This window comes from Lynx canadensis, chromosome A1, assembly GCF_007474595.2.
Source record: "Lynx canadensis isolate LIC74 chromosome A1, mLynCan4.pri.v2, whole genome shotgun sequence".
NCBI classification, from domain to species: domain Eukaryota; kingdom Metazoa; phylum Chordata; class Mammalia; order Carnivora; family Felidae; genus Lynx; species Lynx canadensis.
Genome location: NC_044303.2, coordinates 185,380,299 through 185,407,515, shown reverse-complemented (window position 1 = coordinate 185,407,515; position 27,217 = coordinate 185,380,299). Strand labels below are relative to the sequence as shown.

Below are 27,217 nucleotides of genomic sequence, written 5' to 3'. Positions count from 1 at the left end.
TGTATGGAAACCAATGTGACAATAAATTTCATATATTGAAAAAAAAAATAAAGTTATAGAAGGAGGATTCAGTTTTTACTGACGTCTAGTCAAAATGGAAGTGTGGAGGAATATGTTTGATTATGTAATTCAGGCAGCTTAAATGCATCATGTTTTTTCTTTTGTGAATCATGAAAACTGATTTGTCAGAGTTTCTGTCTTAAAAGAGGACAGATCTCAGTACTACAAACAGGGAGTACACCTGTGTGTGATGTTGCACGTCATCCCACCTTCCGTGATGAATTTTGATCACTCTGCTAGAAGAAAGACTTGAACTACCTTATTATTCCCTTGAAAATTAGAGTAAAAACCTATTGTCATATGGACAGGTGATCAAAGAGCAAGCAGATAAAAGGAATAGAACAAAGTTATTACAGAAGCGTTATCAGTCAGTTAATTAACAAGAACATTAGGATATTTTTCTAGGTTTTGTGGTATTTGTGACACTTGTCAACATTTAAAGATTTGCAGTTTGCTGTGATTTCTCTTTTTTGATACTCACTTTCATACTTAATTTTGCATTTGAAATTAAAGAGATACCCTCACTTTATTGTTTAAGCTTTGGGCCCTACAAAACCTGGATCTTGCTTTATTTTTGTGAGCTATCCAGAGGCTCCTTCTCAGTTTGAAGTGAGTTTCTGTTTCCTACAACACAGAGCTTTGGCTAACATAAATACCTTTAAAGAATTAGTGGCAGAGTGGGACCCAGGGGAAAGAAGAGGACATGTGTGGCAGGTGGGCAAAGAAAAGTCCCAATTATAGGACAGTTCTCAGGGAGAACATGGCTATAGAGGGATGGGTGGTGATGGCGATAGGGTTGATGGTATTCCTAAAGATCCCAAAGCAACCTCGTAGTCACAGGACAAAGAAAACTCCCTAGCTCCCAGCCCCACAGAGAAAAAAAGCATGGAGGGAGACTGGAGCAGACTGGAGAATTCAGCCGGCAGCCAGTCTGCTCCTTTGCAAGTTGTACACACTCCTCAATACAGTGTGTTGACTTTGTACAAGGAGGCTGAGGTGCTGCTAGCCATTCAGACAACGCTGGTGCGTAATGAAAGCAGAACAGCAGGAGCTGTACATTGGAGAGGGCGCTTTTGATTTGTGGCTCCTTTTGTTGCTTTCCTTTTGAGTTTCCTTGGTTCTGTGGTTTGGACCTCCACAGACCTAGAGGAGTTCAGAAACTTGAAAGGGAAAAAGCCCTTCCTCCCCAGGGCCGGCTCCTCCACTTTCATCCTGTGTCAGGTGTTCACGCCTCACAAAGATGGTGCTAAATGGAACTCTCTACAACCTCTGGGTAGCTGGGAGTCCCTTTGAGATGTTATGTTCCTGCAATAATGGAGTCTTGTCACTACAGGCTGTTAACATACACCCTTCCATTGTTGAAGAAAGACATCCAGGCAGCCACAAAGCACATGGCTCCCAGTAGCATCTCAGGCTCGAGGATCTCTCAGGGAGTTTGCTTCTTGAAAGGAACATAGAAATCTCAGGCCGTTACTTCTCACAGCTCTTTCCCTCTCTTTCTCTGAGTAAGCTGTTTAATTTTATTTCTATGTTTCGAAACACAAGGGGTTTATAGTAGATGGTTGTAGGAAACAACCAACAAGGATAAGCAATTTCGGGGAAGGTGCTTTGAAGTGTAGTTGTATTATCTTCCTTGAAGGATTCAGATTCTAAATATCTATATATTGATTCCTGTATCTATATATGTTACCTATATCTATATCTACACAGTAGGCTAGATACCTTGCTTTCTGGAAATTTTCTATGTATTCTTCTTCTTTAACTAAGAAGGACTATATTGTAATATGCCACCATACTCTGTCTTTGTAGACATTGCTATTTGATCATGGCATTTATTCCTATAAAGCTCTGATGTAGTTTCCCAACTATTTTCAAAGACGATTCTAGATAGTCACCTTCAATCGACAGAAATTTGCGCCTTATGAAAAAGCTTGTCTAGGGGATGAAGTTCTCTTTATGTGATTCTAAGATCCTATTACCAAAGGCATTTTTAAAGGCCAGACACTTATTTGCCTACTTCCAAGATAAAAAAGGAGAATGTGAAAGCTCATAGAAAGTTTAAAATAAACATGGGATAGTAAGGCTGGTGAAATGTGAAAGAGAGAGAGAGAGAGAGAGAGAGAGAGAGAGAGAGAGAGATGTGTTTAATTTATATTAGGTATTTTTGTCTGCTAGGCTGTTTATAAAAAAAAAAGCTACCTTAGCAAATCAATTATAGTTAGAATGACAGGGTACAATAGTAATAGTTGAGACAAGCTTCATTAGGCATTTGTGAGTGTGTCTTTTTTTCTTCTCAAAGGTCTGCCTGGGTCACTGGAATAACTGTGAATTTGGGTCAAGGACCCGCGTAAGCAGGGGAAGGCTCATTTATCATCAAAGAAGGGTGAGACAACTGTCATCACTCCATTTGACTCCAGCTGTGAAGTGAACAGCTTATTTTTGTTTTAGTGATGATTTGAGAGACCCATCAATAAAATCACCAATACTCTTTGCAGTGCGGCCATCTATCTGCGTGTCAGTGTATGCACACGTGTGTGGACGTGCACATGCGCTTGCTGAAAGCAGAAAGGGAAAAAGTAGGGAAAAAAACTTTACCTTGGCACACGTATTTATATAGGATTCCCTTCTTTGTGTTCACTCATGTTAGGGACTCATCTCAGAGTCTCCAGCTGGTTCATCATTGTCCCTGATGGTTAGCATATCAAGCTGGTTTCACAGCTTTATTTGCTCAGATGTGCTGTGGCTGCCTACTGTGTTGCTCCTAAAACCAAGCCCAGAGGATTCTTTGAGGAAAGAGTGATTAACTGGAAGAAATGGACTGACTAGACTGTCATCAATCACTTTCCTTTATTTTTAAGAGCTCATCTCTTGAAACTTAATCATTCTGAAGCCTCTAAAGTCCTTGTCATAATTTCCTGGGTACTTACTAAGCTAACACACACTCAGCACTTAAGATGTATGAGGCCCTGTGCTTTCTTTTTTCATGATTTCATTGACCCTCCACTACCACACAGTGGGGTAGGTACTATTCTTTTCCCCAGCGTTAATTAGTGTAGCCTAACTATTCTAACAAATAGGCCCAAAATGAATGATGGCTCAGATACTGTAGAAGTTCTTCCTTGCTCACAAAGGAGTACCATGTAGGTGGAAAGTTAGAGAGGGTCACCTGCATATCCATACAGTCATTTGGGGACTGTATGAGAGAGAGAGAGAGAGAGAGAGAGAGAGAGAGAGAGAGAGAAAGGAACAGAGGAAGAGGGATAGAGTATCTTAAACAGGCTCCATGCCCAGTGCAGAAACTGACCCAGGGTTTGACCCCACAACCATGAGATCATGGCTTGAGCCAAAATCATCAGTCAGATGCTTAACTGATTGAGCCACCCAAGCACCCCTAAACAAGTAGTTTTTAGGGTCACCCTGGGGGATCATGTCCATTCTAGCCAGCTGAAAAGTGACAATATGGATAGAGTACTGGGTGGGGGTCTTTATGTGTCAGGTCTGGAAGTCATGGTCATCAATTCTGTTTACATTTAATTGGCTAGAATTTAGTCACATGACTACCACTCAGGGTAAGAGGAACTAGGAAATGTAGTCCCTAGCTGACCAGCCACTTCTCTGAGACAACTCTACACTATGTGGGGCAGTGTAACACAGATTTTTGGTGATCTGTTAGCCATCTTTACCCTACTTCGTTCCTCTGGCTTTTAAATATTTCGGAACACCTTTCTTCACATACTGTTCCCTAAGAAAGACAATCCAGAATCCCATTCACTTACCTCATCCAGGTCAAAGTCCAGGCTTTCAGAATAATGCACTGTCCTATGTCCAGTGTGGATGGATGTGATTCCTGGTGCCTTGAAATCTATGAATGAAAAGCTAAATTATCTTCCCAACCCCTACTGTACGCTCAATAAATAATGACAGTATAGCAACACACACATAAACTTCATCTTGGAAACTGAAAGCATGGGAAACTCACAACCACTATGGATCTGCTGCAAAGATGAAATCATCTCTGGTCAAGTATATGATGGACTTTTGAAAAAAATGTTTTATAGGCATTTGAATGCAATGTGTCTTCTCTGTTTGGTACACACAGACACATGTATACATATATAAAATATAGGGGTGCCTGGGTGGCTCAGTTGGTTAAGTATCCGATTCTTGGTCATGATCTCATGGTTTGTGAAATCTCTCTCCCCTGCTCTCTCTTTCCCTCTCTCTCAAAATAAAGTTTAAAAAATGTATATTACATATTTAATTCATATGAATTTATAACGGTCTCTATGAATATATTATTCATACTTATATATGAAGAAAGAACATATATGTAATGGTGATGAACCTTGTTATTCAAATCCTCTGTATCTTCATTTTAAACCTTTTGGTTATGTGAAATAAAGCATGCATTAAAAGAAGTGCTTACACAAATGTACAGTTTAACACAGTAATGACATGAGCATCAGTGTACTCATCATGTAGATCAAGAAATAACATTACCAGCACGCCAGAAGCCCCTCTCTTCTATCACTTCCTTATCACAGGGAAGTTCTATTTTATTATTGCCTAAGGTAATTACTCTCCTGACTTAATGAGACTCGCTTTCCTGTTTTCCTATGGCTTTACCACCTAAGCATGCATTCCGAATGTACACACTTTAAATCTGTTTGTTCTTGACTGTTATATGCATGGACTCATACTGTGTGCATTTTTGGTGTCTTATTCTTTTCACTAAACATTGTAATATTTGTTGAATATTGCTGTCATTGACTTATTTTTTATTCATGATTTAGTAGGCTTATCTCTGGGGTGCCTGGGTGGCTCAGGCGGTCAAGCATCGGACTCTAGATTTCAGCTCAGGTCATGATCCCAGGGTCATGGGAAATCTCACCCCTCCTTGGGCTTTGCACTGAATATGGAGTCTGCTTGGGATTCTCCCTCTCTGTCAAACTTTCTCTTTTCTCTGCCCCTCTCCCCCGCCCATGAGTGCTCTCTCTCTCTCTCTCTCTCTCTCTCTAAAATAAAATAAAAAAAATTCTCTAGAAACAATGCTTCAATTTATTTATTTTAAAATATTTTAGTGTTAGAAGTTGCTTTCTTACTAAGGAGCACATAGTCTTATCTCTTAAGCAAGTGAATAAGCTCTTATTCTAGCTGTTACCTTTTTCTTTTTTTTTTTTTTAGAAAGAGCACATGAGAGCCTGACATGAAGAGGGGAGCGGTAGAGGGAGAGGGAGGGAGATAGATAATCTTAAGCATGAGATAGGGATCTGAGCCAAAATCAAGAGTAGGCTGCTTCACTGAATTAGCCACCCAGGTGCCCCTAGACTGTTACATTTTTAAGTCCTACATTTTCAGGAAATATATTTAATCTGCTGCTTTGCACTGTTTCTTTGACAAAAATTAATCAACAGTAACTATCTTGTACATTGATTCTTTTTTGTTTGTTTACTTCAGCTTTTTTCTTTTTTTTTAATTCATTTATAACATGTATACAATAAAGTACACAAACTTTATGTGCCTAGCTTGCTGAATTTTTACAAATGTAGGTACATGTAACCACCACCAGGATCAGGTTCTAGAACTTTCTAGCACCCCAAAAGACTTCCTCATGCCATTTCCAGTGCGTACACACCTTCCACAGACACTGACCATTCTGATTTCTATCCTCATAAACTAATTTTTCCTTTTATTGAACTTCATATAAGTGAAATCATATAGTAAATTCTATTGGTATCTGTCCTGTACTTATCAGCATATTTGGGGGTTTAATTTGTGTCATTAGGTCTAACAGTAATTTATTCCTTTTTATTGCTGTGTAGCTTTTCACCGCATGAATATATCACAATTTGTTTATCCAGTCTTGATTATAATGAATAAAACTGCTCTGAGCAGTCTTGAACATGTGTTTTGTGGATATATACTCACTTATCTTAGAAATATACATAGATGTGGAATTGCTGTGTAACAAGACAGCTGTGGATTTAACTTTATTAACACTGTGTTCTAAACAGTATCGGAAAGTGCCTCTAATACTTTACACTCTAACTGGCAATGCTGCACATTCTGGTTGCTTCTTATCCTTACCAACACATATGTCGTCAATCTTTGAAATTTTAACCAGGAGTTGGAAAATTTTTTCTGCAACTGGACAGATAGTATTTTATTTTATTATTTATTATTATTTTTATTTTTAGTGTTTATTTATTTTTGAGAGAGAGTGCAAGCAGGGGAGGGGCAGAGAGAAAGGGAGAGACAGAATCCGAAGCAGGCTCTAGGCTCAGAGCCAACAGCACAGAGCCCCATGCAGGGCTTGAACCCATGAACCATGAGACCATGCCCTGAGCCAAAGTCAGACAGTTAACTGACTGAGCCACCCAGGTCCCCTGATAGTAAGTATTTTAGACTTTATTGTCCATAAGGCCTCTATTACACCTATTCAACTCTACCATTGTACTGCAAAAGCAGCCTGTTGACAGTAAGTAAACAAATGGGCATGACTATTTTAGATGATCTTTGGTCTAAAATATCCATTTCCATAACATTTGCATTTCAATTAATAGGAAGAGGAGTGGGAAAGTGGAAGTCATTCTTTTCAGAAAATGAGTTACAATTGCACATATCACTTTCATCCACATTTTACTGGTGAGAATTTTGTCACAAGACCGGTTTGCAAGAGGATGACAGATCATTTGGCCTGGTCCTCTGTGATTAGCTAAAATTCTCAGGGTTCTATTAAAAGAAGTCAGGGAGAAAGGCTATTGGTGTACAACTAGCTATTTTTTCCACAGTGGGCCATGTCCTGTGGAACATTTCCTTAGGTCAAGGAAAATTGATATTTATTTCTTTCATTATATTCTCTGTACATGTTTGTCATTCTTCTAGAATTCATGGTAGACAGATACTGGCTTTCTGAGATCTATCTTGAAAGATCTAAGTTCTTAGTTCTATCATGATTCTTGTTTTTAGTCTTATAATTTCTCTCTTTGATAGGTTTTCATGTGGTTAATTCAGTTTTAATTGATCTCCATTTTGGTATTTCACTGATTTATTTAGTGTAAAAAAATCTTAGCAATTATGGTTTTAATTTGCAGACTGACGATTGATTTTCAAAGAGCCCTTTTATAGCTATAAATCCTATCAAATCTCTTGAAGATAATTATTACATATTTAAATTTCTATTCCATATTGTTTATAAGCTCTGTTTATAGGGATTGGTTATTTTTCTTTTCAGCTTTTATTACTTTGGCATTCTTGCTTATATATAGAATTTGGAGTTTGGAATGGGTTTCTCCAGCACAAGTGAAAATAGGCATTCTTTTGGTAGATAATTCAGTCATGATTATGGGATGAGCAGCTCTATAGCTATGCAGGGCAGGAGAACAGAGAAACATTTGGCTGTGGAGCCTTTTCTTTAGTTGCATGAGTAACTTTAGTTTGGGATGGGTGGTTTCATGCAACACTACCATTATTACAATGACATTGTTCCAAAGCTCATCTGGGGGCATTTGGAGGCATATCCTCCACTTTATTTAGAGTAATAGATTTGAGGCTTGTCGTTCAAAATATAGTGAAGTCACCATGAAAGCAGGGACCAATGCAGTTGTTTTCCAGCACTTTAATTTTTTCATGGGCAATCACAGTATATGTTGTCTCTGCCAGGGCTTGCCCACTATGCCTGATTCTCTTATTTGAGGATTATTCTGTAATTCTGTTCGTCTCCTCTTTTGTATGCCTGGGATTGTAGATTTCTCATTTCTTTGGGAGTCTGCTGTCAATCTTATGACATGTGTTTTTTCCTTGATGAAGTTCCTTGATGATCAGGTTGTCTTGTGCTCCATCAACTATCATGAAGTTAGACTGCCTCTATCAGTTGGATTTTGTTAGAGCTATTGGAGAATGAGCCAAGAATCTCAACAGGGTTCTTGGAATAGGCTAAACTTTGAAAGCAATGTCCTTTCTGTGTTTCAATAACTTGTTTAAAAACATTCCAATAGAATGTTTCATTTTGCTGGAATCTTTTGGAAGGACAGTTTTGTGGTAAGCCTGGGAGGTATATATCTGGAAAATAGTGCAGAGTCTGGTATATGAAGCACCATGGGACTGTCAAGGGAGCTAGTTTCCATGCCAGTTAAGGCCTGGGGGAATGGAACCAAGTGACCAAGTAGGAGATGGGGGAGGCCTCATATTTTAGTTTGCTACATTGGTGCTGTGGTTTTGTTTGCCTTTATTTAAAATTAAGCCCATCGACTAATTTTCAAATTGATTTTTGGCATTTTTATAACATTTAGAGGAACAAAGTTATAATCTAACTATTGTTTGCATTCATTAAAGAATTATTCTATGAAAACAATTATTTCACTTAAGCTCTCATTTCCTTAGTTAAGTTTATTATATTACATGTTTGCTTTCCTTATTACAAAAATAAAGTATGCTCAATTATAAATATTTTTAGAAAATGCAGATAAATTAAATAAAAGTAATTTAAAGCCTAATCCCTCCATCCAGAGGTGACTACTATTTACTTTAGAAGATCTATCTATCTATCTATCTATCTATCTATCTATCTATCTATAGCTCTTTTTCCTTCATGTGTGAATTAGGCTTAATAGAAATTAAGTTACTTACTGATGATCATATAGTAGGTAGTAAAGCCATGATATAGAAGAAGGCAGACTTATTCCAAAGCCTTTGCTCTTAAACACTACAATTTATACTTTGCCTAATGGGTTGAATCCTGGCCTTAGGAAGTCTTGGAAGATGTAGGATTATGGCAGTTTGTAGCCAGCAGCCAGGGGCTGAGGAGAGGAGGTTGAGGACTGTGAAACATTCTGTCGGGTCCCAAAGGGAGTGTTGCTCTTTAAGGAGTATGCTTCTCTTAGTTTTCCAAGGGTCCTACTCTTGTTGATGACTCCAATCTTGTTGGCTCTGAAATTCTACTCTCTTCCAAGCATCTTACAGAGTGGATTCATTATGTTTAGGCTTTTTTTTTTTTTTTAATAGAAACTATGCACTGTTGAACTCTATAGAAAAACAAAACTCACATGGATTCTAATCTTGTAATTATCGACTTGGGTGCAGTCTTCTCCGTGAGGTTGAGCAAAGATAGAGGAGGCGCTGTGTATACCACAACCTTCTTCATTATCCTTCGATTTGCTCATCTTCTTGGCAGGCTCATAGATGTTCACAAGGACTCAGAGAACTGGGTTGCCATAACATCTCTCTAAGATCTGCTTCAGGCAGTGCATTTCAGCAAAGAGCAAGCCATGTAAGATCACAGGTATCAAAAATAACAGGTGATGGTCCAAATTCTTGGCTCCAACTATAAAATACTGATTTCTAACTCCTATTCTCTGGGCTTTCTTGCTCTGAGGCCAGGCTGGCACTGTTTGCATAAAGTGCTGTTCCATTTAAAAACAGCTGTGCCTAGAAGCAGATGAGAGTCGGCAAAGTAGGGATCATAAGTCAGCAGAACTGTGCTACAGAGGCATTTTCTGTTGCTGCTTTTGGTGGATGCTGACTAGAAAATCAGATTCTCTATAATCAACAGAACTTTACATCATGCATTTTAGAAGTTAAAAATCTAAGCCCAGAGATCCTTAATGATTTACTACCCCGGACAAAAGTTGCAGCTCATAGAGTCTGTGCTTTATGGCACAAATATTATGATCTCATTGAAACAAATGTTATCAGAATACCCCTTTTAAACAGGTTTTTTGAAGTTTGCTAAGTTATGATTACAAGGTCTGTCTTTTCCTGCTCTCCTGAATGTCTCGTGGTCTCATTTTCCCTACTTGAGTGACATAAGCTACTCCTACCGGCTGTCCATAAGACACATCTTGGTGGGGCTCTTAGCGATACACAGGGACAAAAGAGACACTGCCATTACAATTTTATAAAGTGGGGATTGGTGGTTCTTATCACCTGTACTGTGAACACTCTCCTGCTTCCTTCAGTGTAGCTCCTGTGAATGACACTTTTTGGGGTTTGTTCTGTTTTTACATTGATCAGTCTGTTGTCTTTTTCCCATGAAGTCCAGCCACCCCTGGATGCTCCATCACTTGTAAAGGTGATGTACAAGATACAATTCAAATAAGAAATGTAAGCCAAGCTGGAGTCTGAGACTTCAACTGATATGCCGCATAAGGCATTCTTAACACATCTCTTCCTTCTCTTGCATGCCATCTATCATCTTGGACCACAACCTCTAACCATCATCTATACTCCCCTCCCACAGTTAGCACAGCCATGAGTTGTAACCCTGATTTTGGCACGAGTGTGGACAACCTCTTGATGTTGATGGCAAAGCTAGTTTGGACTCACATCATGATCCAGGTTCCTGAGGCAAAGTTAGACATTATAACCAGGCTGTCACCATACTGGATGTGAAGCCTGGAATCAGAGTCGCCAAAAAAGTGAAGACAAATCAGTAGTTTCTCTTTCCTCACAAGAAAGGCAATGGTACCGTATTCCTGCTTCTATTATTACATCTGGACCTAATAGTGTACCTGTGGGTATCTTTATTGTCTGGTTGGATATCCTCCAATATCTTGAAAAAACAAATTCAGCACGATACTATATAAAATTACTAATGATGAGGAGGTAGGAATATGTGATGTAACACTTCTAGTCAGTGATAAGGTACAAGTTAAAATAATTGGGATCTAAAAACAGCTCCTAAGTAGAAATATTTATATAAGAGAGTATGTGATTGTAGAAGAGAATAGCTCTCCAAAAAAATTTAGTGCTGTGTTTTCCATGGTACAGGATCCACCTTGGGAGGAAATTGCCCACCTAGGGGACTACATTTCCTGGTCCTCCTTGCATGCAGATGTGGCCTTGTGAGCATTCTGGCAAAGGAGCAGAAGTATTATTTCCTGGGCCAGTTTTAAAATGCCAGTGTCTCTCTTACTCTCCTTTCCCCTGTCTCTCATCTGGATACAGGAGATTCCAGAGGCCTAGGAATTGACCGAGTCACAAGATGGAAGGACCCTTGTTCTCTAAATCTCCATGTGGAGGAGAGTGGCCTACTCACCAGGAACACTTTCATGGGATGTAACAGTTTTATTTTTAAGAGCAGCTGGCAGTACCCTAAGGAATACAGTTGGAGAGGCAAGTTGGGACAATGTCCTTGCCTGTATTTGTGTTTTGCATTTCCATAGTCCAGATGATGTTGTATCCAGATGCTAATGTCCAGATGCCCCAGCATATACTTATATAAGTTGATATACTTATATAAGTTAAGCTACAGGATCCTATTCCTTTGCCACTTTATTTACTAGCAAACGCTTAAAATGGAATGCTCTTCTTTGTCTGAACACGTACTATCAAAGTTTTTCATCTACCGAGAGTGGTAGAAAACATAACTAACAAGTCTTATTTCTTTTAGAACTATTTTGGTATGTCTCAAAATATGGGATATTTTGGTGTATTCTCAATGTCATTGGTACTAGCCTCTCACACCTAAGTGATCATCTGGCTTTCCCTAACATAGTTCTTTGATTTCATTGAGAACAGCCCTTTGTCAGATTTAGGTGGCATATGTACTAATCATAGTTTAATTGGTCTCTCCTGGTCTGTGTTGGTACAGGTGTGATGCAAATAAAACATATATGTGCAATGGAAGTGATTGGAATTATGGTCAACTGACAGGAGCCATCAACCTTTCAGTGCTCGAATCGCTGGTTTATTGGATAAGACAGGACAATTACCACAACTGGCCTGTCAAGATGGTTAGAGCTCCCTACAGGCATTGAGGCAGGTGTTTGTGCCTTCAGTTTAATCTCTTCCTTTCTGGTTCCAGGCTGGATGCAGCTCTTGGCGCCAGCAGAAGTGTTTATACAGAAATGAGGGTCACCTGGATGCCCAGCCCAGTGGATCTGTGTGCTCATTGCCAAACAAGGCATGAGCTCCCTGTAATGCAAGCTCGATTTCTCTGGGGTAAAGGTAATCTGACTTGCAGTCTTTTTTGGATCATCTGTATGTTTGATTTAGTAGAGTTGTAGAAATTGAGAATGCTTTTCATTAGCTCCAATGGACCTCCTAGAACCTATGCTGTTCAATCTCTCATTTTACAACTGAGGATTCAGGGTCTCAGAGAGGTTAAGTGGGTGCCCCAAGCATGGCCAATCAGCAGGGAGCCAGGATGAGGTTTTAGGGCTTCTCAGCCGGTGCTGATTACGTGACCCACAGCTGCTGTTTTGAACCTGTTTTCATTACCTGTCAGCTCCTGTTTATAGGAGTTGAAGCTTCAACAGCCTCTAGAGATTGGAGAAGCAAAACAGCTCCAGAAGAAGTTGTGAATAACTGTTTACTTCTTTAATGCCTCTTTGTCTTTCTGCAAGGATTTGTGTATCTCATCTCAAAGCATGTTATTCCATGCGTTTCTTGCTTAAAGTTGTTTGAGACCTTTGACAATTCTGCCATTCTAGTTCATATATTATGATTGATCATTACAGTTTTATTTCATGGACAACATGTTTGGTAGTATTATTATTCATATTCTTAGAGGTACCAAAACTAGGTTTGAGGACTATCTTAATAACTTTCCTAAGGTCACTTAGGCATGGCAGAGCTGGGCTTTGAACATGAGACTGGCCTCCACCAAACCTGTGCTGTTGACCTCATCATACATGATCCTGCAGAGTACCGAGTATTTCTTTTTAAAAAAATTTTTTTTAATGTTTTTATTTATTTTTGACGAGGAGAGAAAGAGAGAGAGAGAGAGAGAGAGAGAGAGAGAGAATGAGTAGGGGAGGGGCAGAGAGAGAGGGAGCCAGAATCTGAAGCAGGCTCCAGGCTCTGAGCTGTCAGCACAGAGCCTGATGTGGGGCTAGAACTCATGAACCACGAGATCACAACCTAAGCTGAAGTCTGACGCTTTACCGACTAAGCCACCTAGGCACGCCCTGAGTATTTCTATAATAGTTTAACTTACTCCCAGAAAAAAGGCTCAGCCTTGGGAGAATCTGTTTCTTAAGGATGAGATTTTTCTCAAAACTCCTCTTTCATGATGAAGATTCAGATGAAAATTTTCTTATTCGAATGTGTAGCCTGAGCATTGTTTCAGTGATCGATATAGGCTCAAACTTGGGGTTACAGAAATGGGTCAGGGTAGCGGAAAGATCTAGAAGTCTGGGTGATGGTACAGCCTTCTTGAGAATCTCTGTCAAGAAAATCACTCTTAAATTGTGTTAGATGTCATTTCATCCTCATCTGGAAGTAACTTAGTTCCTCTGATTTTTTGGCAAAAATTGGTCCTGGCTATATTTTCCGTATTTGTCACTTTCCTTATAGAAATAAAGTCCTTGCTACTTGGGTCATTTCTGTCAAAACTAAACAATTTCTAGGCTAGTAAAAAAAAATGGAGTATTACTGTTTTATGGGCCAATTTGTAAAACTGTCAACTTTCTAGATGGTATTTTTTTATTTGTGGATTTTTCTCAGAAAACCCCATGACTTGAAACAATATTTATTAATTTATTTTTTTACAGTTCATTTCATACCTTTAACCCCCCCCATGATATCCTTGTGACTATATACAATTCATCCAGTTTCTCTTATTCTTATTTCAAAGAGCAAAGGGGATAAAGGTGGTAGAATGGCTTAAGAAGAGTCAAGTTCTGGGTGGCTCAGTTGGTTGAGCATCTGACTTTGGCTCAGGTCATGATCTCACGGTTCATGAGTTTGAGCCCCACATCAGACTTTGTACTGCCAGCGCAGAGCCTGCTTTGGATTCTCTGTCTCCTCTCTCTGCTCCTCCCCTGCTCTTGTTTTCTTCTCTCTCTTTCAAAATAAACAAATAAACATTAAAAAAAGAAAGAAAGAAAAGTTCTGGGAGAAATTGGAAATTGGAAGACACCACTCAATTATTGGTTTAGGAAAAATGCTTCCAAATCCTTGTTTGAATGGCAGGACTGAATGTGAAATTTGGGAGGTGTTCTAATCCAGATAGTTTTCTTATTCCTTGCAAGTCTACGTTTTCTCCTTTTCTGGAGGATGGAGACAGAAAATGAGAGATAAAAACTTAGTCTTGAGTTAGCTTCATATTGTACAATTACTCTATTCCACCTATGTTTCACATATATTGCTTCTCATAATCACAAGGTAGCATATTTGAATATACAAATGAACATCACCATCTAGATAAAAACATTACAGTTTCAAAGCTTGGGGTACATATGCAAAAAACTGTTGCCCTGTATAGGGGTGCTCAAGATGAAGATAACCTTGACATTGTTGTCCTTTCTGCGAGGAACTTGTTCAATGCCTAGGTGTGCACTTTCCATGTACCTATAAAGTCTGGACCATTTCTTTTTGCCTTTTTTTCCCCCTTTCTGTTTTCTTCTACAGTATTATCCAACATGTGTTCTGTTTTCCTTTTCTTAATTTTTTTTCTTTTTTTTTTAAGTAGGCCCTACACCCAACATGGGGCTTAAACTCACAACCCTCAGATCAAGAGTCTCACGTTTTACTGGTTGAGCCAGCCAGGCAGCCTCATTTTCTTTGCTGTAATTCTCTGTTCTTTGGTTGGCAGATAATTTTATAAACTAAAAGGGTTTGTAATAAAACTTCTAATAGGATGAATGGAGGGTTTAGATACTTGCCCAGAATTTATCTTTACCTTTTGATATAAGAAAATTGGATTATTAGTTTGATTGAAGGGAGGAGTTTTGTTATAATAAAGGTTACATGAAGGAGGAGAGGCAAAAATGATGAGGGTCTTGTTTTGTCTTTCTACTTCATATAATGGAATGGGTTTGAGTTCACTTATTAATGGGTCCCTGGTCTAAAGTTGCTATAATTTCTTTAAATGTTTGTTTATTTATGTTGAGAGAGAGAGAGAGATCACAAGCAGGGAAGGGGCAGGGAGAGAGGGAGAGAGAGAGAATCCCAAGCAGACTCTGTATTGTCAGTGTAGAGCCCAATAGGGAGCTCAAACTCACGAACTGTGAGATCATGATCTGAGCCAAAATCAAGACTTGGACTCTGAACCGACTGAGCCCCATTTTTTTTTTTTTTCTTATAAGAGGCTTCAGGGATTCTGTGTCCAAGCAGTGGTATTTCAGGCCTACATGTCAGAGTATGGCATAGAATAGAAGAGAGGGAAGTCTCTAAGCACTGTTTTGGCATCTTTGGAATTGACATCTTGGAAAATTCTCTGCTCTTCCATGGATACTGCCACTCACAGGGTGGGTGTGGTCAGCAGTTGCTGACGAGAAGCCCAGAACACCTATGGAGGCAGTTGGCATAGAGAGGGAGAACATGACAATTTTGTGTAAGGGCTACAGTTGACATGTTGGTTCGTGAGTACATGTGAGGCATTCCATTGGCAGTAACAGGGACTGGGGAATGTATTTAAAAATTTTTTTAATGTTTATTTTTAAGAAAGAGTGGGGAGGAGAGGGGTAGAAGGGCACAGAGAGAGAGACACACAGAATCTGAAGCAGGATCCAGGCTCTGAGCTGTCAGCACAGGGCCTGAGGCAGACCTCCAACTCACAAACCATGCGATCATGACCTGAGCCAAAGTAGGACGTTTACCCCACTGAGCCACCCAGGCACCCCATGACTGGGGAATATTTTAAGCATACCTGAGAACCATTAAAATTCAGGAGTCAAGTAATTTGTTATTTTTGTGAGGGAAGAGTTGGTCATACTCAAGTTACATGTTAATTCATAAAGTCTGGTGAGTGTCCAGAACTGCGATGGTCTGAAATTTTACCCTACTTGCAAACTAACAAGTCAGCCCATGACAGTTTCATAGATACTGGCTGAAGATATGAGACTCCTGGGTGGAGACAAAAGACTTTATCATTTATAGCTGAGCAGGCAGAGCTCCACAATCTCATTGGTTCCCCTAGACCCCATGTCCCATAGGATGATGCAGAGGAGGCCCTAGGGGAATATTATGCATGCATTGGGCTTATGTCACAGTTGAGGAATGTCATGCTTAGGAAACCCCAATTTTTAAAAAAGGGCTATTGGCAAACCTGACCAACCTTTGCCTTGGAGGGAGATGTTATCTTTCTTAAAGTGGTCAGAAAACAAATCTGTCCTCTGTTTCAGAGGAAAACTGACTCTATCTTCCAAGGCTATTTGCTATTCAAACATCCTTGACAAGATGGTCTAGGGAAAAAACTGTCAGTGCCTCTGTTCTGAAAACTTGCATGAAGGTAAGAGACCCATGAAGAATCCTCCCCAAATATGTTCCAAAGACCCACATTTTTATAATTTTTGGAGGTAAATGATGCCTGAAGTCAAAGGAATAAAGCCAATTATGATAAAGCAAGAGGAATATTTTGGGGACATGCCAGTTTTTTGTTCACCAAGTCATACCCACTGAGGCTTTTCCTCCTGTGACCTGTAATTTGGATACATTTTCCAGGGGAGATACCTCTTTTATTGTTACCTAAACTCATCTGGCATGGATGCTTAGGATCTGTCCACAATGCTAATAGATTTCAGCATTAGGATGCAAAGGAAAGTCTTCAGATGAAATGTTCCAGTGTCCATTAAAGAGTAGTGACAGGGACCAGAAGATATCTTACCATATCCTGTCACTGTATAATATGCTAGATTGCTTCAGCCGATTAACTAGGGAGTAATGAAAAGTCTGTGTGTGAGTGAGTGACTGTATGTGTGGTGTGTGTGTGTGTGTGTGTGTGTGTGTGTGTGTGTGTGTGGAGAAGGAAGAAGGCAGAGGGAAAGAGGGGAAGAGGGGAAAAGAGATGGAGAAGAAGAGGGAGAGGGCTACCAATCACAGCTTATATTGAGAAAGAGCATGTGCACTTATATGTTTTGACACTATTGGGCTAGTGTCGTTCACGTGAAAGGCATTTTTAAAGCTTTAAACTTATTCTGTTATACTTTCAAGACCTGTGAATGATAACCCATGCTTTTTGTATGGTGATTTTATTTGGTAAACATGGAATTAGCCTTAGAAACAAACCCCCTTAATTCAGACATCGATTAAGTCGAGGGCTCAGTAATACAGAGTCTGAAAGATTTTGTAGGTAGGTAGAAGAAAAGAAGTCAGTCTTTTAATTACATATTTGAAAACAAAGTGAAAGAGGGAAAATGATAAATAGTTTATAGGAAGAGGCTTTTAGGCTTTTTCAAAGCTAATTTGTTGGGAATTCTTTGGCTAAATTGGAATAAATGTATTATCAGAGAAGCTCTATCGAGCACAGTGTGATGGTAGCTTAATCTGACTGTGACTGTATCTCACAGATCACTGTACCCAGTCAATACTCTATTATTGCAAGTTAAGTGGTTTGCTACAGTATTCCACACACAGGGTATTAGGAGCTCTGTTCCCTAATTTCCTAAGCAATAATGGTATAAGCAGTATGCATTTTTTATTATAAAAACTAACAATTGCCTCCACAGAGTTAATGGTTTTTTATATACTGTTGGTACCCAGGAGATTCAGTCATAAATCAGAGCAAAATTAAATGTAAAATGTACTAAATTTTGGCAGAATTAGATTTTCTTTGCAGAGGCTGAAGTCTTCAGTTTTCCTTGGAATCAAACTTTGGTTTTCTTCCTGGTGCTTTTATTTTCATTTTATTTAAATGAGTGTGTTGTTTCCTGATTAAAATTGATTCTGAATAATTATACCAACAGTAATTCACAGCATGAGCCTGGGCAGCATTCTTTATAGCTCCTGGAGGCTGTCTTCATCCAGCTTTTCTGAGCTTGCCAGTTTTTCAGTGTTAACTATATTCTCTGCGCAACAGGGTTATGAACCACCCAACAAAGACTGTAGAGTGCAGGATCATTCCTCCTTTCAAATGGCTGCTGTTTTTACAGGTTGGGGACTCTGCGCAGGTCAGAATTTACTTGGTGAATTGCTTATTTACTCATTTCACAGTAAATAGTAGGGAAGAAAGGACAGTGGTTTGGGGTGCCTGGGTAGCTCAGTCGGTTAAGCATCTGACTTCCGCTCAGGTCATGATCTCATGGTTTGTGAGTTCGAGTCCCACGTCAGGCTGTGTGCTGACAGCTCAGAGCCTGGAGCCTGCTTCAGACTCTGTGTCTCCTTCTCTCTCTGCCCCTCCCCCACTTGTACTCTGTCTCTCTCTCTCTCTTTCTCTCAAAAATAAATAAATGTAAAAAAAAATTAAAAAATAAAAGGACAGTGGTTTCTCTTCATTAAGATACTTGGTTAGGATTGTTAGTTTCCATGTATCAGGAGCTGGTGGCCCAGGAAGGAGGGGGGGAGAAGTGGGTTACTCAGAAGGCACGTGAGTGTTTGGTTCAGACTAGAGGTAGAATTAGAGCTACTGGTGGGTGATAGGAACAGGATGTTAAAAGTCAACACAGTCAAGCTTACACTCTAATCTCTCTTAGAGGTCTCTCTTTTGCTCTTGCTTCGTTTTTCTTTATGCCATTGGACATTTTCCTGCCTATTTCCATTTGTGCAGAATATGGTGGCATCACAGGGTCCCAGACTGCACATTCTCATTCTCAGTGACCATTCAATCCCACTCACTAGGCCAGAGTCAGGCCCAAAGGCCTTCAGGAGCTGGGCCACATTTCGGTTAATAGTGAGTGATGGGACAATGGCAATATGCAGAATGCAGTTCTTGCTTAAAAGCATTCAAATTAAACAATATTAATGGCAAAACTAAACATAGCCACAGTCTGCAGACCAAATGTAGTGTTGAGGCTACATATAAGATCCCTTGACCAGTCTTTATTAGACCATTTCCCAAATTCATGGGACACCTAGCTTTGTCGGCAGAGATGAAACTAAGATGAGGCAGTAAGGCCTTGGGTGTAAAATTTAAGGTGATGCCCAAAAATATCAATAATACAGATAAATAATATTTCAATGTAATGTTTTTGTTTTTTATTGATTTTTGTTTTTTAGAGAGAGACCACGTGAGAGGAGGGAGGGGGCAGAGAGAGAGAGAGAGAGAGAGAGAGAGAGAGAATCCCAAGCAAGCTCCATGCTCAGCGTGGAGCCTGACATGTGGCCTTATCCCACCACCCTGGGATCATGACCTGAGCCCAAATCAAGACTCAGATGCTCAACTGACTGAGCCACCCAGGCACCCCTCAATGCAATGTTTAAAAAAATACAAATTAATACAAAAAACTCCATGATGAACAAAATACAAAATTATAAATATAGACAGGATCACTATTGCTGATTTTTCCTTTTGCCTCAAGCTCCAGCCAGTATGTCTCACAACAGCATGGTTCACTAGGTGTCTACTCATAAGCCAGTCAGTTATGGACAGGAGAGGAGTCCCATCAATACCCTGTGGGTGGAGGAGTCAGTTGTCAACAGTAGGGATATGCGCCAGGCAAGCAGATCCCAAAAGATGTCTCTAAAGGATGTTAGAGCATGATACTTTGTTCTGGGATACAGACTTTATTAGTCAGCTGGCCATAACACAATACCATAGGCTGGGTGGGAATCTAAGATCAGGGTGCCAACGTGTTTGGCATGATTCTGGTGAGGACTCTCTGGCTTACAGATGACTGCCTTCTCACTGTGTCCTCGCATGGCCTTTTTTCTGTGTAAGAATGTGGGGGCAGAGAGAGAAGCCTAGCTTTCCTTTCCCTATCTCTCCCTATAATCCTATCATAAGGGCCCCACCCTCATGACCTCATCCAACGCTGATTACCTCCCATCTTCACATACCATTACGTTGGGGTTGGGGGTTCAACATGTGAATTTTGAAGGACATGAACATTCAGTCCATAACAGCGCTACATATTAGGGATGTGCTCCAAATATTCTTAATTCCTCTTTGTAGTCTTCCTTGGACTTCCTATGTATTAATTACTCCTTACTTTTAAATTTTTTTTTTTCAACGTTTATTTATTTTTGGGACAGAGAGAGACAGAGCATGAACGGGGGAGGGGCAGAGAGAGAGGGAGACACAGAATCGGAAACAGGCTCCAGGCTCTGAGCCATCAGCCAAGAGCCCGACGCGGGGCTCGAACTCACGGACCGCGAGATCGTGACCTGGCTGAAGTCGGACGCTTAACCGACTGCGCCACCCAGGCGCCCCTATTACTCCTTACTTTTAAAAAATCTAGTTATCTTTTGACAATCGTGCCCAATATAAACCCAGTAAAGTAAGTTAAGATTTTGTCATTGACTTCTTATTCCAAGTTAGTTGCCACAGGAGTATCGTTTTACAAAGCTGAATTAATCATTAGAAGAATGACTCAGATTTAACTAGAAGATGAAGTTTGGGTGCTTAACCATTTCTGAAACTCCTGGGACCTGACCAATAATTACACTTCCCATCCGTAAGAAGACAGAAACATTTAGCATATGGTTTTTCTTTTCCATATAAAATCAATCAGAATATGTCACTTTATGGCTTAGTGTAGTTAGTCAAAATGTTGTGCCTAGTTCTTCTAAATGTAAATCTCCTAAAGACATTTTTCAGAAAGTTCTGTCAAATTATTAAATGACAAGAATGTTGGTAGAGAAAATAAATTCCTTTAGACGTCTTATAGGAACTAAAGAATTAAGAAATTCTTTTTTTCTTTTTATCTTCCCCCCCATCTCCTTAGGGTTTTTTTTTTTTTTTTCCTTGTTTTGATGTTCAAACACCATATTGGAAAACATTTAAACTGTGAATATAATTCTGCAAACACTTTGAGCCATGACAATATCTGTCCTGGGCAACCTCGTATCAAGCTGGCAAAACAGATCTTGGAAAAATGGGGAAGTATTTTTGTTTTCAGAATGCTTTATATGCAATTCCCCAGAAACAGTTCAAAAAGATAGATACTCTTTTCTAAAAGGTTGCTGTTTTAGCACTTCCCAACTTATAAAGGTTGGAATTTCCCACTGGCTCAGCGGAGAGATTTGTATCAGTTATTTTAGATTCACTTAATAGCACATTTGTGTTTGAGATGAAGTGTGAGTCCCATCAGACAAGTTAAGATTGTTCTTAAAAATTGGCCTCCTTCTCCCTCCCCCCATGTATACTCAGATCTAAAGTAGAGTCTTCCAAATGTTATTCCACAGCTAGGTATGACATCCTATCTTAAAACAGCAGCAATAGCTGCTGTTTCTTTTTGTAGAGAACATGGCTGGGTATATAGCAAGTGAATCTGTCAAGACCGGTGATTTTTCAGTTCTTTAAGTGAAGCCTTGATTATTCCCCCCTCCCCTGCACCGTACTGGTATAGATGGAAGTGAGGAAGGTGGTAACACATAGAAAAGTACCTCCAATGTTTGTACAAAATGCAGTAACACTTGCCTAATCACCTGTGACTTCAGTATAGTTATTGCATTTTGTTTTTACTTCTGCATTCATCATGTTCTATCCTTTTATTTTCCCTCCTGCTTGTCACCTTATTATGTTTTTTTTTTTAATTTACTTTTTTAGAGCAGTTTAAGGTTCATTGTAAAATAGAGGGGAAGATAAAGAGTTTTCCCATATACTCTCTGCCCCCAAACCTGCATAGCCTTGCCATTAATTGATGAACCTACATTGACAGATCATAGCTACCCAAAGCCCATAGTTCACTCTTGTGTCACTCTACGGGTTTCGATAAATGTATAGAGACATGTTCATTATAGTATCATACAGAGTATTTTCACTGCCCTAAAAATCTGTGCTCTACCTATTCACCCTTCCCTGCCCACCTTAAACCTGGCAACTGCTGATCTTTTTACATGTATTATACTATAGCTTTTTCCAGAATGTTATATAGTTAGAATCATAGCATACATAGCATTTTCAGATTGGTTTCTTTCACTTAGTAATATGCATTTAAAGTTCCTCCATGTATTTTCATGGCTTGATAGTTCATTTTGTTTTGCCACTGCATAATATACCATTGTCTCAGTATACCACATTTTATCCTTTTACCCAGTGAGGAACATCTCAGTTGCTTGCAAGTTTTGGCAATTATGAATAAAGCTTCTATAAACTTCATGCGCAGGTGTTTGTGTGGACGAAAGTTTCAAGTCCTTTGGATAAATACTAAGGTGAGCGATTGCTGGACTGTATGGTAAAAATATGTTTAGTTTTGTAAAAAACCACCAAACTGTCTTCCAAACTGGCTGTACCACTTTACATTTGCACCAGCAATGAATGAGTGTTCCTATTCATCCACATCCTTATCAGCATTTGGTTTGGTTTTGGAATTTGACCTTTCTAAATAGGTGTGTTGTGGTATCAGGTTCTACCTTGTTTGGCTCTTAGGTTTTACCTTCTCTGCTAGTTTACATGCTTCTTAAAGGCAAGGGTTATGCACATCTTTTTATCTTCAATCACTCCTTGTGTAATCACTTGCATGTAAAGTTCACTCAGAAGTGTGCCAAAAGACTGAAGATGCTGAATGTGTTTGAATTGGTTACAAGTTCAGTTACAAGGAAAGGAATCATTTCTTGAATAAATATGCCAAGCATTTGAAATACTTGCACTTTTCCTGTTAATCCTCACAATAGTCCTATGAGAAAGACAAAACTATTCCTACTTTGCTAAAAATGGACAAACTGAGTCTTAAAATAGTAAGTAAATTACCTACCATCAGTAGAGTCAGCTAGACCCATGGTTCTAAACCAGGTCCATTGGCCTAAAGCTTCATTAGGCCATTAGGATGGGCTGCGCCTGCAATTAGAGCCAAGATCCCAATGTTAGATGCCCATGGGGCCAGGTAGACAGGGTAGGATGCTGGTCAGGGGGGAGGGGTTGGGGTAAAGAAGTGGGCAGTCTCTACTTAGCTGTAACCAACTATTAAACATTTTTAGAAACAGGAATCCATAAATCTGGATTTTGCAAAATCTTCCAAGTTTTATATTTTGGCACCTAATTTAATAATAATACTTGTAAAAGTTAATATAGGTCTGTGGGCCAGATTTAGGCCACAAAAGAAAAGTTTCTAGCTGTTGTATTAAAGAGTAGTTTTTAAAAAAAAAATTTAATGTTTATTTATTTTTGAGAGAGAGAGGGAGATAGATAGAAGAGAGATGGGGGGTGAGTGGGGGAGAGGCAGAGAGAGAGGGAGACACAGAATCTGAAGCTAGCTCCAGGCTCCAAGTTGTCAGCACAGAGCCGGAGGCAGGGCTCAAATTCCTGAACCTTGAGATCATGACTTGAGCCAAAGTCGGACACTTAACTTATTGGGCCACCTGGCACCCCTTGAAGAGTAGTTTTAAAGGGTTGCAACTCCTTTTCCCCAAGTATGTATTGTGATCCCAAATGATGTAAAGTATTGCCTGTCAAGAAAAATTTAGAGAGCTGTCATTAATAGTTTACTCTTTTGTTGGTAGGTAAAATGTTCACAGATAATACTTGTTAAGAAGTAGTTACCTGTCTACTACTCAGTGTGGAGCCCAGAGTGTGAATGACGATGGTTACTATTTTACTTACTGTAGTTGATATGAAGTTCTGATCTAGAACTTCGTGAAAATAATAAAAGCATTTATTGAGTTGTGAACTGATGCTGCATACTAAACTATACATAATTTTCTAAGTATTTTATGTAAATATATGCACTCTCCCACAAGAAATTACAAATGACATGCATATGTAACCATATGTAGCTTTGGTGTTAATTACTAGTTGCCCATTATGAGTATGTAGATGAATCCCTTTGTTAGAAGCAGCTAGAGTGATCTCTTGTTCTTCCTCTTGGAGTTTTCTATCTATTGTTTTCCTGATCCAGGTCACCAGCCTGTTTTATCTTTGTCACTGGCCCAGAGTATTTGAGTCTCTCTTTTGACATAGTGTTGATAGGATAATCACAGAAAAATTCTATCTTTCTGTTACATCTCTTGCAGTTTGCATCTGCACAGAGTTTAGTTGAATTTTTATGCTTTAACAATGTTTATTCCTAGCAGCTCTTTCAGGACATGCTGCAGGGAGGTGAAGTTCCCTCACTGTCAATGTTGGCCTCTAAATGTCCCCATTGGGCACTCCTTTAGAGAGAGAGATTTGATGAGACTCCATGATTTCTATGTAGAAAAATAGAATGTCTTCTAGGATGCTGCTAAGGCTTAGATTTGTGAATATGTTCTTTAATGATCATGCCCCACCTTTCATTGTAAATATGTCTACTTTCCTATTGCAAGGATATTTCTTGTCCCTGTATTTTTCAAGTTTCCCTGCTCTTTATTGTTTTCATTTTTTAATTTCTTTAATGTTTGTTTTTAAGAGAGAGAGAGAGATAGAGCATGAACAGAGGAGGGGCAAAGAGAGAGGGAGACACAGAACTCGAAGTGGGTTCCAGGCTTTGCATGGTCAGCACAGAGCCCAAGACAGGGCTCAAACTCACAACCTGTGAGATCATGACCTGAGCTGAAGTCGGACGCTCAATGACTGAGCCACCCAGGCGCCCCTCAAATCTTCCTGCTCTTTTAAAATGGTGCTGTGTTCATTTACTTTAGTCCTGCTTCCCTCTCTTCTGCTCTTCTTGTTTTGCTCTTCCAGAGAAACCACTGTAGTTATTTTAACTTATTTTGGAATTTAACATTATGCTTCTAAATAACATGCTTTTATTGCTATTTGTTGATTTAAAAATTTTAAGTGTTATCTATGCAGTTTCAAATAAGAAAGCTCAAGGAAGATTTAGCTCTATTTCATGCTTGATCCCTACCACAAAATGAAATCGTATTTTTCCAATAAATTTAGTTGAAATTTGTTAGATTGGTATTCCAATATGCAATGTATATATTATTATGGCTTTATAGGCACTGTTCACAATCAAGCCATTTAGTATGCTCTGATGTATTTTTCCTAATGTTCTGAAATTTTCACATTGATGTGTTTTAATGTACATTTATTTTCATCCATTTTTCTGGTAACTTAATATACCTTTTTAAATTTGGAAGCTTATATCCTTCCATTATGGGAACTTTCTTGAATAATAATAATAATAGTTCTTGTTTGGATGGTTCACTTATCTCCATTTCTTTTATTTTCTTATTCATTTAATGATGTTGGACCTCCTGGACTATACCTCTAATGTTATTATCTTTTTTTCCCTATTTTCTTATTTTCAGTTTCTATATCTTTCTGTTATGATTTACTCTTTCCTCCTTTGTCTCCTCTTATGTTTTCATTGGGTTTAGTTTGCTCTCTCTCTCTTTCTCTCTCTCTCTCTCTCTTTTTTTTTTTCTAGTTTCCTGAAGTGGAAAGTTAGGTTGCTGACTTAAGGTCTTTCTTCTGTTTTAATATAGATTTTTATAGTTATAAATTTCCTTTCTTGTATTACTTCAGCTACATCCCATAAATTTTGGTATGTTGTATTTTGTTTTCATTCATTTTAATGTGTTTTTCTAATTTTCTTTGTGATTTCTCTTGACCCATTGGTCATTTAGAACTCTATTGTGTGATTTCCACATATTAGTCAATTTCTCTAATGTCCTTCTGTTATTGATTTTTAATTTCATTTCATTGTGGTTGGAGAACACGTTTTGTAAGATATAAATCCTTATACATGTACTGAAAGCTGTTTTATGGTCTAGCATGTGGTATATCCTGGGGAATGTTCCGTGAGCCCTTAAATAATTATATTTTTCTCTTGTTGGGTGGAAAGTTCTATAGATCTCGGCGTGGTCTAGCTGGTTAATAGTGTTGTTCATTTCTTCTGTTTTCTTGTTGATATTTTGTCTAGTTATTCTATCCATTGCTGAAGGTGGGGTTTTGAATCCTCCAACTATCTTTGTTGAATTGTGTATTTCTTACTTCAATTATGTCAGTTTTGACTACATTTATTTTGGGGTTTTATTAGTTGAATATATTTATAATCATGTCTTCCTGATAGATCGACTTTTTTATCATTATAAATTGTCTTTGTGTTTAGTGACAATTTTATCTTAAGGTTTATTTTGCTTGATATGAGTATCACTCTAATTTTTTTAATTTAAATTTCTATTTAAATTTTAGTTAACATACAGTGCAATATTGGTTTCAGGAGTATAATTCAGTAATTCATCACTTACATACAACATCCAGTGCTCATCACAACAAATGCCAATTTAGGACCTGTCATCCATCTAGTCCGTCTCCCATTCACCTCCCTCCATTAACCCTCAGTTTATTCTCAATTGTTAAAAATGTCTTGTGGTTTGTTTCCCTCTCTCATCTTTTACACCTTCCCGTATGTTCATCTGTTTTGTTTTTTAAATTCCATATATGAGTGAAATCATATCATATTTGTCTTTCTCTAACAGACTTATTTCACTTAGCATAATACACTCTTAGCTCTATTAGTGTCATTGCAAATGGCAAGATTTCATTCTTTTTGATGCCTGAGTAATATTACATTATATGTATATATATATGTGTGTGTGTGTGTGTGTGTGTGTGTGTGTGTGTGTGTGCATATATATATGCATGCCACATTTTTTTTATCCATTCATCAGTCGATGGACATTTGAGCTGTCTCCATAGTTTGGCTATTGTTGATAATGCTGCTGTAACATCAGCATGCATGTACCCTTTCAGATCTGTATTTTTTTTTTTTTAATTTTTTTTTTTCAACATTTATTTATTTTTGGGACAGAGAGAGACAGAGCATGAACGGGGGAGGGTCAGAGAGAGAGGGAGACACAGAATCGGAAACAGGCTCCAGGCTCTGAGCCATCAGCCCAGAGCCTGACGCGGGGCTCGAACTCACGGACTGCGAGATCGTGACCTGGCTGAAGTCCGACGCTTAACCGACTGCGCCACCCAGGCGCCCCTCAGATCTGTATTTTTGTAACCTTTGGGTAAATACCTAGTAATGCAGTTGCTGGATAGTAGGTAGGTGTATTTTTAGTTTTTTGAGGAACCTCCATACTGCAGACCTGCACTGTTGCTCTGGGGGAGGATCTTGCTGTGTTTTGTCATTTGCCGGCTCCTGTGAGGAAAGCAGTCACATGACCATGCAGTGGTTCAGAGTTTATGGCAAAACAGAGCAGAAAGCCAGCATCCAGCTTGTTGCCCTCCACCTGAATCTCTGCTGCTATGCCTGGGAAAAGTGCAGCACGTTGTCACCACCCTTCCTTCTTGTGATGCAGGAGTCCTCAGACCATGCTGTCACTCCTGGGATTATGCCTGCTTTGCCACCTTTAGGCCAGGCATGTCCCCCATGGTAGAGGACTTCTAGAAATTCAGATTTTGTGCTCTGCTGCTTATAATACTTTGCAGTAGCTTCTGTGAGCAGACTCCCTCCTCACTGCCTTA

At 39.0% G+C, this 27,217-nt stretch overlaps 1 long non-coding RNA gene across 3 annotated transcripts in view; it reads left to right on the top strand.

The window, feature by feature from the left end:
- Positions 1 to 27,217, top strand: part of LOC115522225 — a 98,310-nt gene that overhangs the window by 56,499 nt on the left and 14,594 nt on the right. For all 3 annotated transcript variants that reach the window (XR_003971295.1, XR_003971294.1, XR_003971291.1), the window contains one exon: positions 11,005 to 12,006. This is a non-coding gene — a long non-coding RNA (uncharacterized LOC115522225). The remainder of the gene's footprint in view (positions 1 to 11,004; positions 12,007 to 27,217) is intronic.